Source organism: Heterodontus francisci, chromosome 12 (genome assembly GCF_036365525.1).
Source record: "Heterodontus francisci isolate sHetFra1 chromosome 12, sHetFra1.hap1, whole genome shotgun sequence".
Lineage (NCBI taxonomy): Eukaryota > Metazoa > Chordata > Chondrichthyes > Heterodontiformes > Heterodontidae > Heterodontus > Heterodontus francisci.
This window is the reverse complement of record NC_090382.1, coordinates 114,530,668-114,555,739: the sequence shown is the minus strand read 5'-3', so window position 1 is coordinate 114,555,739 and position 25,072 is coordinate 114,530,668.

Below are 25,072 nucleotides of genomic sequence, written 5' to 3'. Positions count from 1 at the left end.
TCCGTGCTGACTTCCCGCAATAACCTGTACTTATACTGATATTGTAATCAGTATCAGTCCAACACTTGCAGCTGGAGCCTTGAAATGTGAAGTTTATTTTGCTGTTTTTGCAACATAACCAGGTCAAGGGAGATCAGGTTGATTGGTTGTCAGCTTGATGAGTTTGGACTGGAGGGGCACAGGACTGATCAACCATGAACAACTTATCTCCGCAGGCTAATTTCTTTGAGACAAAACTTTGTCCCAAACTACGGTGCCTAAGAGAAGGCAGGTTGACCATGAGCAGCTTATCTCAACTGGGCATTCTTACGAAATTCTTTTAAAGACATTACCTAGGATTACAGTAGCTAAACTAAGCACAGGTTATTTCTGCATTTCAGATTTTAGCTATTTAATTGCCAGGCAGTGTAATTAAAAACAAAAGCAAAATACTGTGGATGCTGGAAATCTGAAACAGAAACAAAAAATGCTGGAAATACTCAGCAGGTTGGGCAGCATCTGTGGAGAGAAAAGCAGCGTTAACGGGCTGAATTTGAAAAATGCCACCGCGATCTAGTGCGCGGCAGCTCATCTGCATACGCTGGGCGGTGTGCACCCCCAGTCACATGGCAGGGGTGGGCTCTGCGATGGTGTCAGCTGCCTCTGTGCAGGTGCCATTTTTAAAGGGTTGCCACACCTGCACAGTTGAAGCCCATACCCAACCTCCAAAAACCACTGTGAATTGATTTTTGTCCCGTATCCCCACCCCTCCCAATGCAAAGAAAATAAATGTCTGCCCCGTTTCCCCCCCACAAAACACTTGCATTTAATATGTGACCTTCCAACCTCTACTTCACTACACATGCAGATTTAACCCCATTCTCCCACCCCCGCCCCCCCCAACAACTACACTAAAAATCCGAAGTTCCTCCTTTCCCCAGTTCATCTGCGCTAGCTTTTCCTGGATGGGAAAGTGAAGACGCGTGAGTGCCGGCCATCGCACGCATGATCGTGGACAGCCGGCAAGCTTGTCTTAAAGGTATGTTAATTTATTCATGTCCTTTATTTAAATATTTAAAGTTGGGTCCCATCGCCAAGCAGCGGGGTAGGTGGGTGGGGGGGCCGCCAGGGAGCCTCGCCACCCCCAGTAAAATCAGGCCGGGCAAACCCGGCGTAGGGCTCCGTGGTGGTCCGCTGCCTCCGCGATCTTCCGGGTTCCCCCTCCCCCACACCCCACTCCCACCACCCGCCACGGAGCCTGACATTGGGAGTTCAACAAAATTCTGCCCAACATTTTAGGTCGTGACCTTTCATCAGAACTGTAAGTTTTTGGGTGTAATTAACAATATATGTACACCATATCTTCCTAATTGCTTGCTCGAATCTTCCTTGGCCTGTCCATCCTTGCAATAGGAAGATAGAAATTGCGAAATGAATAAGGACCAAGGTTCATCTAATTTGCCTTCTACACATCCTGGTAATCTCATGATCCAATGACAATGGAGTTATTGACTAATCACAGTGATCAATCTCTATCAATGAATCTCCAACAGACCCAGACATGTGGTGGGGAAACCACCCTTAGGGGAGGTGGTGGCGCAGTGGTATTATCACTGGACTAGTAACCCAGAGACCCAGGGTATTTCTCTGGGGACATGGGTTCGAATCCCACCACAGCAGAAGGTGGAATTTGAATTTAATTAATAGGGCGGCACAGTGGCGCAGTGGTTAGCACCGCAGCCTCACAGTTCCAGCGACCCGCGTTCAATTCTGAGTACTGCCTGTGTGGAGTTTGCAAGTTCTCCCTGTGTCTGCGTGGGTTTTCTCCGGGTGCTCCGGTTTCCTCCCACAAGCCAAAAGACTTGCAGGTTGGTAGGTAAATTGTCCATTATAAATTGCCCCTAGTATAGGTCGGTGGTAGGGAAATATAGGGACAGGTGGGAATGTGGTAGGAATATGGGATTAGTGTAGGATTAGTATAAATGGGTGGTTGATGGTCGGCACAGACTCGGTGGGCCGAAGGGCCTGTTTCAGTGCTGTATCTCTAAACTAAACTAAACTAGTGTTGGAGAGCCTGGGGAACAATAGTCCAAAGTCACCTGTTCTTCCCAAGCTCACTCCACTCACCAAGGCATGACTCAAATTACTCACATACTGTATCCCCAAATGTTTTTTATTCTGAAAGAATGTCATCTACTTAGCATTTAAATAAATCAATAGGAGCAACTTTCAATGTCTCCCTAAGGAGCCTGTTCCATAGATTGACCATTCACTCACTGAAATAGTGTGGGTAATTTTAACCGTCAGAAAGAGTTGAGTTTGGACTGGCTGGAAAATTGAAATTTAAAAAATATTTAAACCCAACCCACCTCAAACCCACTCACTTCTGTTTTTAACGGAGGTGGGTTGAGGGTAGGGTCACCAACCTGTTGTCAGGAGGCGGGTCCCTCTTTTAAATATTTTAATGAGGCTGCATGCCTGTGATTTTCACTCTGTTTCAACTTTAACAATGGCCATTCAGTTTTCCCAGGCCTTGGAAAACCTGACACCTGAAAGGACTGCTGGATGGAACAGGCAAGTGCCTTTCCAGCACTGCTTGTGGGCAGGAGCTGCAGACAAGGCTAAAGGGAGATTTGGCAGAGGTGTTTCGAATCAATAAGGGTTTAGATAGAGTAAATAAAGACAAACTGTTCCCAATGACTGAAGGGTCGATAACCAAAGGGCACAGATTTAAGTTGATTGGCAAAAGAAGCAGAGGCGTCATGAGGCAATATTTTTTGCTCAAGTGGTTGATATTTGGAATGCACTGCCTGATAGGATGGTGGATATTCAACAGCAGCTTTCAAAAGGGAATTGGATAAATACTTAAAGGAGAAAAAATTGTTAGGGTATGGGGAAAGAGCAGGAGAGTGGGACTAAATGGATTGTTCTTTGAAAGAGCTGGTGCAGACTTGATGGGCTGAATGGACCCCTCTGTGCTGTACTATTCTATGATTCTATCATAATGCTTTCCTATAGCTCACCGAGTTACCTTGTTAACCACGCAGCATTTGAACAGCTCCCCACCCCTGCACCCACACCTCCCCAATCCGATTATCTCCTGATGTCCTCAGCGGTCCTCAATCTCCTCCTGTTACCCCCGCCAATCCTCCACATCCCCCCTGCAATCGCAACACCCCACCCCTCCCCAATATCTTCAGGCTCCCCATCAATCCCCCCTCCATGATCCCCATGATCTCCTGAGGTTTCTATCAATGTCCACCCCCCCTCCTCCCCCAATCTCTCTAGAACCCCCAGCAGTTTCCTGACAACCCCAATTCTCATGTGCTTCAGCACACCCCCAACCTCATCCCTCCCCCCCGATCACTGATTCCCACGATCTCTCCGTCCTCCCATCAATGCCACCTTCCCCCGCCCCATGATCTGTCTGGGACCACAGTCCTTGGCAAACTCTCTATCTTCCCTCTCCACTCCCCAGCTGCAGCCTAGTGCTTGGTGCTTACCTAGTAAAGCGGCTCTAAAAGTAGCAATTGGTAGAGCCAGTTAGTTCACTTGGTTAGTGTGTGGTTCAGGATAACACCACCAGAGCAGGTTCAGTTCTTGTTTTAGCTGCAGTAGACTTGTGGACCTGCCTCTTTCTCTGGTCCCTATTGGCAGAATATGGATTGTAGTCTGTGACACTGACTCAATCAATTAAATTTGGCAGGACCTGAGAGAAACCTGTTCTTCCAGGTTCTCTGACTGCTAAACTGCTGCTCCCTTCCCTATAAATATTGGGCTGTTGGTTCATAGATTAGTTTTAATTTACATCTAATTTCAATGGTATTTCTATTGTCCAGCATGACTAGCAAAATGAATGTCAGATTAATATCGTGTCTGAAGAAATAAATTCCATCTGACCTTGAGCCTCAATCTGGTCCCAGATTGAGACCACGTTCAACTGAGTTAGCCGAACCCCCTTGTGAAATCATTTCTTTATATCCCCTTCTGCCAGCTCATTGCATCTACTCAGAAACTTGCTGTAGGGCACAGGGTTCTGATTGATGCAAGCTAAGCTTAAAGGTCGCTTGTAATTATTATTTGATTGATTTTTATTTTTTACACAGTTGATATTGTCTCTGCTGACCTCTAAGTAAAGCAAAATGCTGTGGAGACTACTCATGCCAAGCTGCCTATCTGTTAAACCAATGTTCATTGTCACAGACGTTAGACCAGGAAGAACAGACACAAAACAGATTGTACAAAAAACGTTTCAATAGAACAAAAGTAGCTGTAAGATAATGCCATTTATTTTAATGCTAACTCTTCAGTCTAAAAAAAAATGCTGCATTCACCTGGCATCTTTCACAACCTCTGGACATCCAAGGACACTTTCCAGCCAATGAAACAATTTTGAAATTCAATCCCTGTTGTAATGTACGAAACACAGCATGCAATTTTTGCACAGCAAAATCCCACAAACTGCAATGTGATAATGACCAGATCATTGTTTTTTTGTGATATTGGTTAAGGGATAAATACTAGTCAGGACACTGGGGATAACTCCCCTACTCTTCAGAAGAGTACACAGAATTTTCTATGTCCAACTGAGAGAGCAGAAAAGACCTTGGTTAAACAGATCATCTGAAAGACAATATGAATGCATGGCTGAAGAGACGGAGCAGGAGGGAGGGCTTTAGTTTACTGGATCACAGGGTCTGTTTCTGGCAAAGGTGGGACCTGAACAAGTTGGACGGGTTGCACCTGAACTGGAATGGGACCAACATCCTTGCTGGGAGGTTTGCTAGTGCTGTTGGGGGGGGATTTAAACTAATTTGGCAGGGGGATGGGATACAGAGTGGAGGCACAGTAGGGGGTGAGGCACAGTCAAATATAGAAGAGAAACAGAGTCAGTCTGGCAGGCAGAGCAAATATAGACCTGTTAAGGCACAAGTGAAAATAGCAAGGCTGGATTGCATTTACTTTAATGCAAGGAGTCTTACTAATAAGGCAGATGAATTGAGGGCATTGATTAGCACATGCGATTATGATATTATTACTATCACAGAGACATGGCTGAGGGAGGGGCAGGACTGGCAACTCAATATTCCAGGGTATAGAATCTTCAGGCGTGATAGGGGAGGGATAAAAGAGGAGGTGGTATTGCACTGTTGATCAAGGAGTCAATTACAGCAGTAAGGAGGGATAATATCTTAGAAGGTTCCTCAAATGAGGCCATATGGTAGAACTTAAGAACAAAAGGGGGGGCAATCACTTGGCTGGGCATGTACTACAGGCCTCCAAACAGTCAGGGAGAGATAGATGAACAGATATGTAGGCAAATCTCAGAGAGGTGTACAAATAATAGGGTAATAATATTAGGGGATTTCAGTTTACCTAATATCAACTGGGATAGTCTTAGTGCAAAAGGCTTAAAGGGGGCAGAATTCTTAAAATGCATACAGGAGAGCTTTTTGAGCCAGTACGTAGAAAGTCCTACAAGAGAAGGGGCAGTACTGGACCTAATCCTCGGGAATGAAGCCGGTCAAGTGATAGAAGTGTCTTTGGGGGTGCATTTAGGGGATAGTGACCATAACTCTTTAAGATTTAAGATAATTATTGAATAGGACAAAGATGGACCAGAGATAGAGGTACTGAATTGGGGGAAGGCCGATTTCAATATGATAAAACAGGATCTTGCCACAGTGGACTGGGAGCAGCTACTTGTAGGAAAGTCAACATCAGGCCAGTGGGAGTCATTCAAAGAGGAAATAGTGAGGGTTCAGGGCCAACATGTACCCGTTAAGGTGAAGGGTAGGACCAACAAGTCCGGGGAACCCTGGATGTCAAGGGATATAGAGGATTGGATCAGGAAAAAAAAGGAGGATTATGGCAGATTCGGAGTGCTGAAACAGCGGAGGCATTAGAGGAGTATAGAAAGTGTGGGGGGGGGGGGGTACTTAAAAAAGTAATTAGGAGAGTGAAGAGGGGAAACGAAAAAGCATTGGCGGTCAATATAAAGGAAAATCCCAAGGCATTTTATAAGTGTATTAATGGCAAGAGGATAACCAGGGAAAGAGTAGGGCCCATTAGGTACCAAAGCGGCAATCTGTGTGTGGAGCCGGAGGACATAGGTGAGGTTTTAAATGATTACTTTTCATCTGTTTTCACTGTGGAGAACGACGATGTAGGTGTAGAGATCAGGGAGGGGGATTGCGATATACTTGAACATATTAACATTGAAAGGGAGGAAGTACTAGCTGATTTAGCGGGCTTAAAAGTGGATAAATCCCCAGGCCCAGATGAAATGCATCCCAGGCTGTTATGTGAGGTAAGGGAGGTGATAGCAGGGGCACTGACACAAATTTTCAGATCCTCTCTGGCCAAGGGAGAGGTGCCAGAGGACTGGAGGACACTGAATCTGGTACCATTATTCAAGAAGGGTTGCAGGGATAGACTAGGTAATTACAGGCTGGTAAGTCTAACATCAATGGTAGGGAAACTATTGGAAAAAATTCTGAGGGACAGGATTAATCTCCACTTGGAGAGGCAGGGAATAATCAGGAATAGTCAGCATGGCTTTGTCAGGGGGAGATCGTGTTTAACTAACTTGATTGAATTTTTTGAGGAGGTGACTAGATGTGTAGATGAAGGTAAAACAGTTGATGTAGTCTACATGGACTTCAGTAAGGCTTTTGATAAGGTTCCGCATGGGAGATTGGTTAAGAAGGTAAGATCCCCATGGGATCCAGGGCAATTTTGCAAATTGGATCCAAAATTGGCTTAGTGGCAGGAAACAGAGGGTAATGGTCGAGGGTTGTTTTTACGAGTGGAAGCCTGTGACCAGTGGTGTACCACAGGGATCGGTGCTGGGACCCTTGCTGTTTGTAGTGTACATTAATGATTTAGACGTGAATATAGGAGGTATGATAAGTAAGTTCGCAGATGACACAAGAATTGGTGGTGTCGTAAATAGTGAGGAGGAAAGCCTTAGATTACAGGACGATATAGATGGGCTGGTAAGATGGGCGGAGCTGTGGTAAATGGAATTTAATCCTGAAAAGTGTGAGGTGATGCACTTTGGGAAGACTAACAAGGCATGGGAATATACAATGGATGGTAGGACTCTAGGAAGTACAGAGGGTCAGAGGGATCTTGGTGTACTTGTCCATAGATCACTGAAGGCAGCAGCACAGGTAGATAAGGTGGTTAGGAAGGCATATAGGATACTTGCCTTTATTAGTTGAAGAACAGAATATAAGAGCAAGGAGGTTATGATGGAGCTGTATAAAACGCTAGTTAGGCCACAGCTAGAGTACTGTGTACATTTCTGGTCACCACATTATAGGAAGGATGTGATTGCACTGGAGAGGGTGCAGAGGAGATTCACGAGGATGTTGCCTGGGCTGGAGCATTTCAGCTATGAAGAGAGACTGAAAAGGCTAGGGTTGTTTTCCTTAGAACAGAGAAGGATGAGGGGGACATAATTGAGGTATACAAAATTATGAGAGGCATGGACAGGTTAGATAAGAAGAGACTTTTTCCCTTAGCGGAGGGGTCAATAACCAGAGGGCATAGATTTAAGGTAAGGGGCAGGAGGTTTAGAGGGGATTGGAGGAAACATTTTTTCACCCAGAGTTCGGTTGGAATATGGAATACACTGCCTGAAGTGGTGGTAGAGGCAGGAACCCTCACAACGTTTAAGAAGTATTTAGATGAGCACTTGAAAAGCCATAGCATACAAGGCTACGGGCCAAGTGCTGGAAAATGGGACTAGAATAGTTAGGTGCTTGATGGCCGGCACAGACACGATGGGCCGATGGGCCTGTTTCTTTGCTGTATAACTCTATGACTCTATGACCTCTGACAGTGCAGCACTCCCTCAATCCTGCACTGGAGCGTCAGCCTAAATCTTTGTGCTGTAGTGAAACCGGAACCCACAGCCTTCAAACTTAAGAGGTGATAGTGCTGCCACAGAGCAATGACATCTGTGTTCTTTCACTAGTGTTAGTCGCACCTGTATTGGGTATTCTAGAAGGAAGATCAAACAACCTTCTTTTCTCAAAATCATCTATTCTGCATCACATTCCAGCTGTCTAGCCAACTGAGCTAACCAACCACCCTCCAAAAGCACCTTTATATTGCATTACAAAACATCGGCAGCACAAGGAATGCTGGGAGGATTTCCTTTTGAGACCAAAGGTGAAAATGATGCTAAGGGTGGACACATCAATGGTGAGAGATGGAATCAGTTGGTTGGAGTTAAATGTGACATTAAGAAGCAATATTGGCAAAGAATTGAATGAATAAAGAATGTGATTGCTTCTTTGAAGAACCCAGAGAATGACAAGATCCAGTGAGTGGCAGCAAACCTCCCTTAAAAGACTACCCATTTAGTGCAAAAATATATTGTCAGGCAAACCCCCCACGTGTCAAGACTGAGGCACACATGATTTTGCCACATGAACATTAAAACTTAAAATTGCAAGCCCCTGACTGGAAAAACATTTGCATAGTAAATGACAGTGTTGGAACAAAGGGACCCAGTCTTTTGCTTCCCCAATACACAGAAACATAGAAAAATAGGAGCAGGAGTAGGCCATTTGGCCCTTCAAGCTTGCTCCGCCATTCGATACGATCATGGATGATCATCCAAACTCAGTACTCTGTTCCTGCTTTCTCCCCATATCCTTTGATCCCATTAGCCCTAAGAACTATAGCTAACTCTTTCTTGAATATATTTAATGATTTGGCCTCAATTGCTTTCTGTGGTCATGAATTCCACAGGTTCACCACTCTCTGGGTAAAGAAATCTTTCCTCATCTCAGTCCTAAATGGATTACCCCTTATCCTGAGGCTGTGACCCCTGGTTCTGGACTCCCCCACCACCGGGAACATCCTTCCTGCATCTAGTCTGTCCAGTCCTGTTAGGATTTTGTAGGTTTCTCAGAGATCCCCTCTCATTCTTCTAAACTCTCGAGAATACAAGCCTAATCCACCCAATCTCTCTTCATACGCCATTCCTACCATCCCAGGAATCAGTCTGGTGAACCTTCACTGCACTCCCTCCATAGCAATAACATCCTTCCTCAGATAAGGAGACCAAAACTGTACACAATACTCAAGGCATGGTCTCACCAAGGCCCTGTATAATTGCAGCAAGACATCTCTGTTCCTGTACTCGAATCCTCTCGCTATGAAGGCCAACATGCCATTTGCCTTCATAATTACCTGCTGGACCTGCATGCTTACTTTCAGCAACTGGTGTACAAGGATCCCCAGGTCTCACTGCACATCCCCCTTCCCCAATCTACTGCCGTTCAGATAATGATCTGCCTTTCTGTTTTTGCCACCAAAGTGGATAACCTCACATTTATCCACATTATACTGCATCTGCCATGTATTTGCCCACTCACTCAACCTGTCCAAATCACACTGGAGCTTCTCTGCATCCTCCCCACAGCTCACACTCCCACCCAGCTTTGTGTCGCCTGCAAACTTGGAAAAAATTACATTTAATTCCCTCATCCATATCATTAATATATATTGTGAATAGCTCGGGTCCTAGTACTGATCCCTGTGGTACCCCACTAGTCACTGCCTGCCACTCGGAAAAAGACCCCTTTATTCCTACTCTTTGTTTCCTGTCTGCCAGTCAGTACCTTACCCCCAATCCCATGTGCTTTAATTTTGCACGCTAATCTCTTATGTGGGACCTTATCGAAAGCCTTCTGAAAGTCCAAATACACCACATCCACTGGTTCTCCCTTATCGATCCTACTAGTTACATCCTCAAAAAATTCCAGTAGATTTCTTAAGCACAATTTCCCTTTTATAAATCCATGTTGACTTTGTCCAGTCCTGTCATTGTTTTCCAAATGCTCTGCTATCACATCTTTTATAATGGACTCTAGTATTTTCCCCACTACTGATGTCAGGCTAACCAATCTATAATTCCTTGTTTTCTCTCTACCTCTTTTTAAAAATAGTTTGGTTACATTAGCTACCTTCCAATCCGTTGGAACTGTTCCAGAGTCTATAGAATTTTGAACAATGACCAGCAATGCATCTACTATTTCTCAGGCACTTCCTTAAGTACTCTGGGATGTAGATGATCAGGCCTTGGGGATTTATTGGCCTTCAATTCCATCAATTTCCCTAACACCATTTCTCTACTAATACTGATTTCATACAGTTCCTCCTTCTCACTAGACCCTATGTTCCCCAACATTTCTGGGAAGTAATTTGTGTCGTCCTTTGTGAAGACAGAAGTAAAGTATGCATTTAATTGATCTGCCATTTCTTTGTTCCCCATTATAAATTCCCCCGTTTCTGACTGTAAGGGACCCACATTTGTCTTCACTAATCTTTTTCTCTTCACATATCTATAGAAGCTTTTACAGTCAGTTTTTATGTTCTCTGCAAGTTTACCCTCATACTCTATTTTCCCCTTCTTAATCACTCCCTCTGTCCTCCTTTGGTGAATTCTAAACTGCTCCCAATCCTCAGGTTTGCTGCTTGTTCTGGCTATTTTATTTTTCTCCTCCTCGGATCTAATACAATCCCTAATTTCTTTTGTCAGCCACTGTTGAGCCACTCTTCCTGTTTTATTTTTGTGCCAGACAGGAATGAACGATTGTTGTAATTCATCCATGCGCTCTTTAAATGCTAGCCATTGCCTATCCACTGTCAACCCTTTAAGTAACATTCCCCAATCTATCATAGCCAACTTGCACCTCATACCTTCATAGTTTCCTTTATTTAGATTCAGGTCCCTAATCTCGGAATCAATTCCCTCACTCTCCATCTTAATGAAGAATTCTTTCATGTTATGGTCGCTCTTCCCCAGGGACGCTGCACAACAAGATTGTTAGCTAATCCTTTCTCATTACACAATACCCAGTCTAGGATGGCCTGTTCATGAGTTGGTTCCTCAACGTATTGGTCCACAAAACCATCAAGTACGCACTCCAAGAATTCCTCATCTCCAGTATTATTGCTAATTTGGTTTGCCCAATCTATATGTAGATTAAGATCACCCATAATTACAGTTGCACCCTTATTGCATGCATCTCTAATTTCCTGTTTAATGCCATCCTCTACATCACCACTGCTGTTTGGGAGTCATATACAATCCCCACTGACATTTTGTGCCCCTTGGTGTTTCTTAGCTCCACCCATACAGATTCCACATCAGATTCTCAGAGCTAATATCCCTATTGTATTGATTTCCTCCTTTACTAACAACACTACTCCACCTCCTTTCCCTTTTTGCCTGTTCTTCCTAAATATTGAATATCCTCGTGTGTTCAGTTCCCATCCTCGGTCACCCTGCACCCACGTCTCTGTAATCGCAACTATGTCGTATCTGCTTACATTTATTTGCGTGGTTAGTTCAGCTACCTTATTGAGAATGCTCCATGCATTGAGATACAATGCCTTTAGGCTTGTCTTTTTAACAGTCTTTGTCATCTTAGCATTATTTCGCACTATGGCCTTATTTGTTTCTTGCCTTTGATTTCTATGCCTTCCACTTTTGGCGTTTTGTTTCCTGTCTTTCGCTTCTATCCTTGTTTCTTCCTCCTCAGTCACCCCACTCAGGTTCCCATCCCCCTGCCATTCCAGTTTAAATCCTCCCCAACAGCACTAGCAAACGCCCCTGCGAGGACATTGGTTCCGGTCCTGCCTGGTTGTAACCCGTCCCACTTGTACAGGCCCCACCTTCCCCGGTACTGGTCCCGATGTCCCAGGAATCTAAATCCCTCCCTCCTGCACCATTGCTCCAGCCACTCATTCATCTGGTCTATTCTCCAGTTCCTTTACTCACTAACACGTGGCACAGGAAGTAATCCTGAGATTGCTACCTTTGAGGTCCTGCTTTTTAATTTAGCTCCTAACTCCTTAAATTCATCTTTCAGGACCTCATCCCTTTTTCTACCTATGTCGTTGGTACCGACTGGTACAACAACCACTGGCTGTTCACCCTCCCTCTTCAGAATGTCCTGCAGCTGCTCTGAAACATCCTTGACCCTAATACCAGGGAGGCAACATACCATCCTGTGGCCACAGAAATGCTTGTCTGTTCCCCTTACAATTGAATCTCCGATCACGATGGCTCTCCCAGTCTTTCTCCCCACCCCACCCCCACCCACCCCTTGCTGGGCAGCAGAGCCATCCGTGGTGCCACGAACTTGGCTGTTGCTGCTTTCCCCTGGGAGGCCATGCCCCACAACAGTATCCAAAGCTGTATAACTGTTTGAGAGGGGGATGGCCAGAGGGGACGCCTGTACTACCTACCTGTGCTTACTACTCCACCTGGTGGTCACCCATCCCTTTTCTGCCCGTGCAGCCATTACTTGCAGTGTGACCACCTCCCTAAACGTACTATCCACAACGTCCTCAGCATCGCGGATGCTCCACAGTGAATCCACTCGCAACTCCAGCTCCGTGATGTGGGTAGCCAGTAGGTGCAGATGGATACTCTTCCTGCACACATGGTCATCAGGGACACTGGAAGCGTCCCTGATTTCCCACAGAGCGCAGGAGAAGCAGATCACGGGTGCGAGCTCTCCTGCCATGAACTACCTTTAGATTAATTAGTTACTCCCTTTAAAAATACTAATTACACTTGGGGCCTTGTTCTACTCCAAACACTACCCACTACAATCTATAGTCCTTAATAATTTACACCAATTTAAAAAAAACACACATTAGTAGTACTAACCTTTCACTTATAAGGTAGGTTTAGAAAAAAAAACTTTTTGCCAATTTTTTTAAAGCTATTTACAGGAACTAACAGCTGTTACTTATCAATCAATCACCTTGCAGCTTTGCTGTGTTGTCACTGTTGATTTTTTTTTTCAGATCTGGCGCACTTGGACTGCTCTCTGCTCCGCTCCCGGAAGGTAAGTGACTGGGCCTTAATCCTTGGGCTCAATTTATCCTCTTCTCTCGCACAGTTAAACTCCTCTCTGCTCCACTCCCGGAAGAAGAAGTGGTCAGACCAGTTTTAGTCACATGACTGACTGTTGTTGGAGTTTTTTGAATTTGAACCTCCAACAAGGATTTTTAAATGAGAAGGCACTTTTCTCCTGGACTGAGAATGTCACTCTCCTGTCTGCTCTCATTGCCTTCAGAAATCATTGAAGACATATGACCCCCAAGAAGGAAAAGTCTCCTACATTGAACAAGGTTTAAGAAGAAAACTGGGCCCCAGCGAAAAGTAAGAGCTGTCTAAAATCAAGGACTCTACGACGAGCTGGAAACACAGAAACAGTAGCAAGAAACCCCCTTTTAGAGACTGCCTCAAACCTCCTCTCCATTTTATTTTTCTTCTGCTCTTTCTGTCCCTATTTGCATGTGTGTATCATGTGTGCATGCTAGCGTGGGCATGTCATATATCCATAGGTAGTAACAGTATTAGAGTATAAGTTTAAGGTTTAATAAATTTCACTTTTCTTCTTTAAACCTAAAGAAAACCTGGTGTGCTCATTTCTTAGCCTTATAATTGTAAAGCTGTGAACAAGGATTCACAAAGAGGGAGCTCAAAACACAGTGAGTTTAAAATTAAACCCTGTTACAATAAGACCAGGTGAAGACAGTAAAAGACCCTTAGACACCTTTCTCGCCTGAAACGTTTGCCCTGCTTCTCTCTCTACAGATGCTGTCAGACCTGCTGAGTATTTCTTGTTTCTATTTCAGATTTCCAGCATCTGCAGTATTTTGCTTTTATTTTAGAGTTGGGTGTTGTTAGCCAACACTTAAAACTTGATTTTGTGCTTTTGGATGTCATCAAGGGACAGTAGATAGATGATAAATAGAAGTGGGCCAAAGATGCATTTCTGGGAGACTCCAGGGGGAATGATGCAGGAGCAGGAAAAGAACCCATTACAACAGATTCTCTGGTTACAGCTGGATACATAAGAGACCTTCACTAAAATGAAAGAAAGACTTGCATTTATTTAGCACCTTCCTTTGCCTCTGGGCTGCCCTGAGCGCTTTTCAGCGAGTGAGGTACTTTTGAAGTATAGCCACTGTTTTAATTTATGAAATGCAGCAGCCAGTTTACGCACAGCAAGATCCTACTGAAAGCAATGTAATAATGACTGGGACATTGGGGAGAATTCCACTGACCTCTTAGGTTGATGTAAAAGATCCTGGGGTGCTATTTCAAACAACAGCAGGGCAATTCTCCCAGGTGTACTGGCCAATATTTATCCCTCAATCAACATTAGTAAACAGATTTTCTGGTCATTATGCCATTGCTACTTGTGGGATCTCACTGTGCACAAATTGGCTGCTGCGTTCAACAGTGACTATACTTTAAGAGGTCGCTGGTCTGTAACATTAACTCTTTTCTCCCTCCACAGATGCTGCCTAACTGTTTGAGTATTTCAAGCATTTTCAGTGTTTTTGTTTCAAAAGTCCTTCATCGGCTTTGACAAGACTTTGGAATGTCCTGAGTTCATGAATGGTATTATATCAATACAAGTCTGAATTTCTTGAAATGACATCCTGGGGTCTTTTACAACCAGCTGAGAGGACAGATGGTTTTCAATCATAACAGCCCAGAAGGAGACCATTAGGCCCGTCAACTCTATGCCAGCTCTCTGTAAAGCAAATCAATCAGTCCCAATCTCCCGTTCTATCTCCGTAGCATGGTAAGTTTATTTCCCTCAAGTGCCCATTCAATTTCCTTTTGAAGTCTTGAATCACCTCTGCTTCCACCAGCTTTGCGGGCAGAGATTTCCTGGTCATTACCACTTGCTGCATAAAATGTCCTACCCACAGAATCACCGAATTGTTACAGTGCAGAAGGAGTCCATTTGGCCCATCGTGTCCACACTGGCTCTCTGAAAGGGCAACTCCCTCAGTTCCATTCCCCTGCCTTCTCCCCATAACCCTGCACATTCATCCTTTTCATATAACTGTCTAATTCCCTTTTAAATGCTTCATTTGGACCTGCCTCCACCACGTTCTCAGGCAGTGCATTCCAGACCTTAATCACTCGCTGCGTGAAAATTTTTTTCCGCATGTCACTTTTGTTTCTCTTACCAAACACTTGAAATCTGTGCCCTCTTATTCTTGATCCTTTCACGAGTGGGAACAGTTTCTCTCTGTCTCCTCTGTCCAGACTTCTCATGATTTTGAATACCTCTATCACATCACCTCTCAGCCTTCTCTTCTCCAAGGAAAACAGTCCTAATGTCTCCAATCTCTCTTCATAACTGAAATTCCTCTGGAACCATTCTCATGAATCTTTTCTGTACTCTCTCCAATGCCCTCACATCTTTCCTAAAGTGCGGCACCCAGAATTGGAAGCAATACTCCAGCTGAGGCCGAACTCGTGTCTTATACAAGTTCAACATAACTTCCTTGCTCTTGTACTCTATGCTCCTATTAATAAAGCCCAGGATACTGTATGCTTTATTAACCACTCTCTCGACCTGTCCTACCATCTTCAATGACTTATGCACATATACACCTAGGTCCCTCTGCTCCTGCACCCCTTTTACAATTGTACCCTTTATTCTATATTGTCTGTCCATGTTCTTCCTACCAAAATGAATCACTTCACATTTCTCTGCATTGAACTGCACATCCCACCTCCCCCCTGCATCTCTTGCTGAAAACCTTAAATCTATATCCCTAGTCCTTGTAACATCAACTAATGGGAACAGCTTTTCTTTGTCTATCTTACCTAAATCTGTCATACTCTTGTATGCCTCAATCAAATCTCCCCTCAATCTCCTTTGCTCCAAGGAGAATAACTCCACCTTCTCCAACCTAATCTTGTAGCTAAAATCCCTCATCCCTGGAACTGTTCTGGTAAATCTCCTCTGCACCCTCTCAAAAACACTCACATCCTTCCTAAAGTGTGGTTGACCAGAACTGGATGCAATCATGGCCTAACCAGAGCTGTAGAAAGTTTTAGCATACCTCCCCTGCATTTCTACTCAATGTCTTTATTTATGAAGTCCAAGATCCCATATGCTTTGCTAACTACTCTCTCAATATCTCCTGCTATCTTCAATGATATAAGCACATGAAACCTCAGGTCCTTCTGTCCCTGCACACTCATTAGAATTGTACCATTTAGTTTATATTGCCTCTGCCTTCTGCCAAGATGCATTAGCTCACATTTCTCCGTATTAAATTCCATCTGCCGCTTGTCTGTACATTCTGTTAGCCTATCTATGTCTCATTGCAATCAACTGCAACATCTCATCTGAGACACTGTACCTCCAACAGTGCAGTGCTGTATCCATAATGCACTGAAGTATCAGCCTAGAATTTGCACTCAAATCTATTGAGTGCGAGTTGAACCCACAGCCTTCTGAGTGAGATGTGTGTATGCTACTCACTGAGCCACAGCTGGCACTAAAGAAGCTCAATGCAATGTTGAACAGTGGGGGGCAATTAATATACCTGCCCACAAGAGAATATGCCACAGCTTTCCCATCATGATCACACGTTTTTTAGCATGTCAACAGTGGGAATGAAGTCATTCTCAATGGGAAGCGATTGTATGAGGTACAAAATGAGAATGTGCCTGGGTAATTATCCATTCCTACTCCTGTTCAAATTAACACCTTCAGATCTCTATTGTGATCATATTGCTAATTGAATCTGCACAAAAAAACCTTAGTGGATTTCAAAGTGAAATGTACCTATAATTCCTAAATTGCAATGCCGCCTGATATAAGTGGTAATATCTTTCAGAATAATGCCTAAATGTAAATTTTTAAACAATGATCTTTAATTTTGTTAAAAGCAGCCAGAGAACAGAATGCATTTTCTTTTACACCAGAAACTTAATTTTCAAAAGATAATCACTTGGTCCTGGGTAATGAAAGTACAAGATGTTTGAAGGCAGAATCCCTGCAGATTGTTGAAAAACTACCGGAGAATAACTAATGAATGTAAAGGCTGTCAATGATCATGTTCTTGAGTAAGCAAAAAGAGCTCATATTTGTACAGCACCATCACATGTACTTAGCATGTCTCAAATGTACAGTGGTGCAGTGGTTAGCACCGCAGCCTCACAGCTCCAGCGACCCGGGTTCAATTCTGGGTACTGCCTGTGTGGAGTTTGCAAGTTCTCCCTGTGTCTGCGTGGGTTTCCTCCGGGTGCTCCGGTTTCCTCCCACATGCCAAAGACTTGCAGGTTGGTAGGTAAATTGGCCATTATAAATTGCCCCTAGTATAGGTAGGTGGTAGGGAAATATAGGGACAGGTGGGGATGTGGTAGGAATATGGGATTAGTGTAGGATTAGTATAAATGGGTGGTTGATGGTCGGCACAGACTCGGTGGGCTGAAGGGCCTGTTTCAGTGCTGTATCTCTAAACTAAAACTAAACTACTCTGCATCCAGTGAATTACCTTTTTAAAGTGTATTCATTGCTATTCAGCATCATTGAAACAGCTTTCCTGGTCATTTTTACATTACGTGTTTGTGGGATCTTACTGTGCAGATATTGGGCTGCCGTGTTTCCTACATTACAGAAGTGACTACACTTCAAAATTACTAAGTTGGCTGTAAACTTCTTTGGAATGTCCTGAGCTCACGAAAGGCAAGTTCTCTGTTTCTTCTTTCCCGGAGTGACTCTTTGAGAGAGGATGCTGTGTAAGTGCTGCTCAAGGCTCAGACCTTTGATGACTTTCCCCTGACAGAGGAGAAATGCAACACACTTTAAGGAACACCTTAAAGGAGGAGAGAAAGATAGGGAGGCAGAGAGGATTAAGGAAGGAATTCCACAGCTTAGGTCCCAGGCAGCTGAAGTCATGGCTGCCAATGGTGGAGAGATGGGAAATTGGAGATGTGCAAGAGGAGCGCAGATATCTCGGAGGGTTGTGGTGCTGGAGGAGATTACAGATATGGGGGGAGCAAGGTATGTGGAGATTTGAAAACAAGATGAGAATTTTAAAAGTGCGCTGTTGCCGGTAAGTAGCCAATGTAGGTCAGTGAGCACAGGGGTGATGAGTAACGGGACTTGGTGCGAGTTAGGATACAGGTAGCAGAGTTTTGGAGGAGCTCAAATGTGGGAGGTGGGAAGTCAGCCAGAAGGGTATTGGAATCATCGAGTCTAGAGGGAACAAAGGCATGGATGAGAGTTGTAATTTCAGAACATGTATCTTGTGTCATTTCATTTCAGTGGTTAGCATGGAAGTCAGTTAATTAAAAATATCATAGACATGGGAGACTGTACTCTCTGCAAAATGGCAGATACAATGAAAAGCACTAAGCTCTTTCTGTCAGTCATAGGATATGAAGATTTTGTGCTACAACAGAGCCTTAGTAAAAGAACACCAAGCCCCAATTTGCAACCCAAATTTATAATATTACGGTATTTGCAAAGCGATATAAATAAATAGAGCAGAAACAAAATTGAAGATAAAATAATTTAATGGTAAAAGATGCAAATCAGATGAGAAAATATGGATGCAAGAGATAGAGTTATAGGAGTCATTTTTTTCAAGCAAGTTTAATGTGATTGGAATATTAATTCGCAAGGCAAGTCTATTTGCATGCTAATGTATTAACAGAGCTCTCGATAAAGTTAACATTGGGACTATTTACATATGACCTCGCCTACACTGAGAGCGTAGCATACTTCCCCATTCATGTGTAATGCATGATTGAGCTCCAGGGCATCCAACATAGTCTCTGATTTTATTATACTGGTGTGTATGCAAGGGGACATGGCCCATTTGAACTCCACACTCCTCAGCAGACTGGTTGTCCCCTCTGCTGGTTGTGCTATTCCCAGTTAGGGAACAGGGGTGTGGGTATTGCTGCATTTCAATGAACGGGATGCTGCTGGACTTAACCCTGACTCTATGCTTCAATGCATTTGGAGGAGTGGTACAACCTACAACCAGAAATGTTGATAAAAGCAAAATACTGCGGATGCTGGAAATCTGAAATAAAAACAAGAAATGCTGGAAATACTCAGCAGGTCTGGCAGAACTTGGAAGCAGCAGTGGACACGAGTTACGATAATGAGTTTTTATCACGTGCATCCTGGATGCATGCACACATGACTCACTGTTCTCACTGGTGCTGGAATTCGAGCCCAGTATGCAATTATTAACCAACAATGTACATATCACCAAACAATGTTACTATTGCCCCACAAAGTAAACATAAACTATCACCCATACAATGTAAGCATCACACTGTAATGTAAGCACAGATATCAGCTAACAATTCACCCCATAGTGTTAATGGGGTGGATGCAAGTCAATAGCAACTGCATTATATTAAACAGCTTTCAATTATAGCAGTTTTATGATTTAGTCAGCTGACACTCCAGCGCGGTACTGAGGGAGTGCTGCACTGTTGAAGGTGCAGTCTTTTGGAGGAGACATTAAACTGAGGCCCGATCTGCTGGCTCATTTGGATGTAAAAGATCCCATGGCATTATTTTGAAGAAGAGCAGGGGCGTTCTCCCCAGTGACCGTCCAAAATGTATCTCTCAATCAACATCACAAAAATAGATTATCGGGTTATTATCACATTGCTATTTGTGGGAATTTTCTGTGTTGTGTGCCTACTGGCTGCTGCAATTCCTGCATTACAACAGTAACTACACTTCAAAATGTACTTCATTGACTGTAAAGCGCTTTGAGTCTGATGGTCATGAAAGGCGCTATATAAATTTCAGTCTTGCTTTTTTAACCACACCATCGAATGAGGAGATTATTGCACTCCTGTTGCTGGTGTATGTTCACCAAGGTTCGCAATGTGGCAAAGATCAAATGAACAGAGGTCCATCTTATTGGCTAATACTTTTGGGTTTTGCTAATATGGCCAAAAAGGTGGTGCTTGTAAACAGTGGTGAAACACTGGTTGAAAACAGCAACAGACTAATGTTTATTAAACCTCTGAGGATTTCCCCATTCAAAGTGAATTTAATAAGAGGTTAGACCTGTGATTTAGTCAGTTAAATGAAGGGTAAAATGGTACTCTTAGCTGATGGAGTAGCAATGGTCATTGCTTGCTCAACAAGCAGAGCACAGAGTAGGAAAGGGTAAAGGGAGACCGAATAGATGTATTGAAAATTATGAAGTACGGAGTATTTCCTCTGGCAAGTGGTTTAGTAACCAGAAGTCAAGGACCTTAAATAATTGGCACAGGAAGTGGAGGGGAAATGAGAGAAATTCCTTCACACTGAGGGTTGTTAAGGTCTGGAACACACTACCTGTAAGATAATGGGGATCAAATTCCACAGGAAGTTTCAAAAGGCATTTGGATATGCACTTGATGAGGACTAATTTTCAGGGTTATGGGGAAAGAGTTTGGGTGTGGGATTAAGTTGGACACCTCTTTCAATGTGCTGACACAGGTATGATGGACTGAATAGCCTCCTTGTTCTATTCCAGAAAACCAGGCAGTGAAGGATAGAACTGGAGTCTAATCTTTACACACTTATAACCCTTTACCTTCAGAGACACACATTACAAACATGCACCTCCAAACCCAACAACCACAGTTTCAGTCTGTTCCTATAGATAGGAGCACAAGTGAATCCCCAGTCAGTACTCACCACCTGAATTCAATTGAATACTCTTTGCTATTCTGTACTGTATCAATGTATAATTTGATAATCTGGCTGACTCTTAACTGCCCTCTGAAACAACCTAATAAGCCATTCATTTGTCAAGGGCAATTAGGAATGGACAGCAATTGTCGGCCTTGTCAGCGATACCCATATACTATGAAAGAATAAAAAAAAACTAAAGACCTGCAACTTCAATTTGCATGTAACCCTGAAGTATCAGTGCCAGGAATTAGTTTCGGCAAATCATGTTTGTTCCTTGCGTTTGAAGGCAATGTTTGCAGTAAATTTTGCTGTCATAGAGTCATTGAGTTTTACAGCACAGAAACAGGCCCTTCAGCCCAACGTGCCTGTGCCGACCATCAAGCACCTGTCCTAACTAATCCCATTTTCCAGCACTTGACCCGTAAACTTGTATGCTATGTCGTTTCAAGTGCTTATCCAAATACTTCTTGAATTTCATCAGTGTTCCTGCCTCTACCACCCCTTCAGGCAGTGTATTCCAGATTCCAACCACCCTCTGGGTGAAAAAATTACTTGCTTGACTCCCTCAAAATCTCCTGCCCCTTATCTTAAATCTATGCCCCCTAGTTATTGACCCCTCCGCAAAGGGAAAAAGTTTCTTCCTATCTATCCTATCAATGCCCCTCATAATTTTGTATCTGAAAATTTCTGTCAGAGCCCCCCTATCTCCTCCCTTGCCTCACATAACAGCCTGGGATACATCTCATCTGGGCCTGGGGATTTAAGCCCGCTAAAACAGCTAATACTTACACCTTTTCAATGCGAATTTGATCAAGTATATCACAATCCCCTTCCCTGATCATTACACCTACATCGTCCCTCTCCATAGTGAACACAGATGAAAAGTAATTGTTCAAAACTTCACCTATGTCCTCTGGCTCCACACACAGATTGCCTCTTTGATCCCTCATAGGCCCCACTTTTTCCCTGGTTATCCTCTTGCCCCTAACATACTTATAAAACGCCTTGGCTTTTCCTTTATCTTGTCTGCCAGTGATTTTTCATGCTCCTTCTTCACTCTCCTAATTACTTTTTTAAGTACTCCCCTGCAGTTTCTATGCTCCTCTAGGGTCTCCGCTGTTTTCAGCACTCTGAATCTGCCATACGCCTCATTTTGTTTCCTTATCCAATCCTCTATATCCCTTGACATCCAGGGTTCCTTTGACCTGTTGGTCCTACTCTTCACTTTTACAGGAACATGCTGCACCTGAACCCTCACAATTTCCTTTCTGAATGACTCCCACTGGTCTGATATAGACTTTCCTACAAGTAGCTGCTCCCAGTTCACTTTGGCCAGATCCTGTTTTATCATATTGAAATCTGCCTTTCCCCAATTCAGTATTTTATTTTTGGTCGCTCTATGTCCTTTTCCACAACAACCTTAGATCTTACAGAGTTATAGTCACTATCGCAGAAATGCTCCCCCACTGACACTTCTACCACTTGTCCGGCTTCATTCCCTAGGATTAAGACCGGTACCGCTCCTCCTCTTGTAGGACTCCCTACATGCTGCCTCAAAAAGCTCTCCTGAATGCACTTGAAGAATTCCGCCCCCCTATAACCTTTTTGCACTAATACTACCCCGTCTAATATAGGGGAAGTTGAAATCCCCTACTATTATTATCCTATTATTATTGCACCTCTCTGAGATTTGCCTACATATCTGCTCCTCTACCACTGCCTGACCCTTTGGATGTCTGCAGTACACTCCCAGCCAAGTAATAGCCCCCTTTTTGTTTTTAAGTTCTCCCCACATGGCCTCATTAGAGGAACCTTCTAGGAAATCATCCCTCCTTACTGCAGTAATTGACTCCTTAATCAACAGTGCAATGCCACCTCCTCTTTTACCTCCTCTCCTATCATGTCTGAAGATTCTATACCCTGGGATATTGAGCTGCCAGTCCTGCGCCTCCCTCAACCATGTCTCAGTGATAGCAATAACATCATATTCCCATTTGTTAATCAATGCCCTCAATTCATCTGCCTTACTAGTAAGACTCCTTGTATTAAAATAGATACAATCCAGCCTTGCATTATTTGCCTGAGCCTTAACAGGTCTACATTTACTCTGTCCTCCGGACTGACTTAGCTTCACATTTATATTTGATTGTACATCACCCCCTACTGTATCTCCACTCTGCATCCCATCCCCCTACCAAATTAGTTTAAACCCCCCCCCCCCCCCCACCCCCAACAGCACTAGCAAACCTCCCAGCAAGGATGCTGGTCCCGTTCTGGTTCAGGTGCAACCCCTCCATCTTATGCAGATCCCACCTTCGCCAGAAACAGGACCAGTGGTCCAAGAATCTAAAGCCCTCCCTCCTGCACCATCTCCCCAACCATGCATTCATCTGCTCCAACCTCCTATTCATATATTCACTAGCCTGTGGCACTGGAAGAAACCCAGAACCTTTGAGGTCCTACTTTTTAATCTGCTGCCTAGCTCCCTAAATTCTTTTTGCAGGACCTCATCCCTCTTTCTACCTATGTCATTGGTACCAACGTGGACCTCCGGCTGTGCACCCTCACCCTCCAGAATACTCTGTAACCGCTCGGTGATATCCATGACCCTTGCACCAGGGAGGCAACATACCATCCTGGAATCACGTCTGTGACCACAGAAACGCCTATCTGTTCCTCTAACCATAGATTCCCCGACCACAATTGCCTTCTTGACCCTTTTTTCTCCATCCCAGCACAGCCGAGTCAGCCATGACATTCCGGTCATGACTCTCGGTGCATTCTCCAGAGGAACCCTCTCTTTCATCGGTACTGAGAACTGAATACCGGTTAGAAAGTGGGATGTTCTCTGGGGACTCCTGCACTACCTGCCCTGACTGCTTTGTCCATCCAGCAGCCACCCAGTCACCCCCCCCCCGACTGTGCTCGCCTAGACACCGGCTTGACTACCTCCTGAAACGTGCCATCCAGGTAGTCCTCCACCTCGCGGATGCTCCACAGTGACTCCAGCCGCCACTTGAGCTCCGAAACCAGAAGCTCAAGCTTCTGCAACCGGAGACACTTTCTGCAGACATGTTCACCAAGGTCACATGGCACTTCCACGACTTCCCACATTGCACAGGAGGTACATTCCGCTTGGCCAAGCTGCCCCGCCATTACTTACTTTTACAATGAGAAAAAAAAACTTGCCAGTGTAATAACTTACCTGCTATTTGCAATCAGCTTTTATCCCCTGTACCTTTGAGGCTGAGAAAGAAAAAGAGCAAAGAGCAACTTCCACCGCCCCCAGCCAATGAGAATATTCACACTCAATTTACAGCCTCACTCCATGCAAACAGCACTAGTATAGCCAGTAAATACTAAAAAAAATTACCGTTAGCTATCTTAGGGCCTTAATTTAAAAAGAACCTTTTAACTCCAATCAATCACAGTTATCCCCAGGCAATAACAGCTGCCACCCACCGACCAATCAGTGCCCAGAATTTCAGTGATGTCACTATTCTTTTTTTAAACTAAATCCAAACAGAGCGCGCGCAAGAACAGTCAGAGAGTCCGCCGCTGCCCCGGACGACAAGTAGGTGAAGGGCCTCGAGCCCTGCTCTTTATTTATAGGTTTGAAGTGTGATATGATATCAGAATTGTTGCTGGATTGAGTACCAACATGCTGTTTCAGTACTTCTCCATATATGGCAATGCTGCAGGGTATCTCCTCACCACACATCCACTCAAATGTCTGAGCATTCAACAACATTTGCCCATCTAGAAGTTCTCTAAACCTCTTTTATTTCATGTACTCATCTGTAACCATGTTTCAAGCAAGTCTCTTCACTCAGAGAGTGGTAAGAATATGGAACGTACTCTCACAGGGAGTGGTTGAGGGGAATAGTATACATGCATTTAAAGTGAAGTTGGATAAACACATGAGGGAGAAAGGAATGGTAAGGGTCATGCTGATAGGGTTAAATGTAATAAGGTGGGAGGAGACTTGTGTGGAGCATAAATACTGGCATTGATCAGTTGGACCGAATGGCCTGTTTTTGTGCTGTAAATTCGATCAAAAGCAGAAAGCAGACTTGATGGACAGAAAGACTTGCATTTGGATAGCACCTTATCACAGCCCTCCTAAACCTCTCCACCTCTCTATTTCTCTCACCCTGTTTAAACCTACCTCTTTTGGTCTGTCCTACTATCTCCTCATGTGGCTTTGTGTTGCATTTTGGTTGATAATGCTCCTGTAAAGTGCCTCATAAAGTACCTTAAATATATAAATGAAAATTATTGTTGTTATCCTGCAGCTCAAGGGGGTGCTAAGGACAATTTTGATGCCCTGAAGGATTTCTGGTAACTCATCTAAACCATGTTTGACTGCAGGAAATGTAAGTTTATGTCATAGTTAATACAAAGACTGTCATCCCACTATAGACCGTAAATGAATGGTGATGCGATCATAAACAGGACAAATCCATACATGAGTTGCAAATTTAAATTATATAATATTTAAGTTGTTTGATTATAAGTAAGTTTTACTGTAACAACATGACTCTGATTTCAACATCTAATTAGGTGAT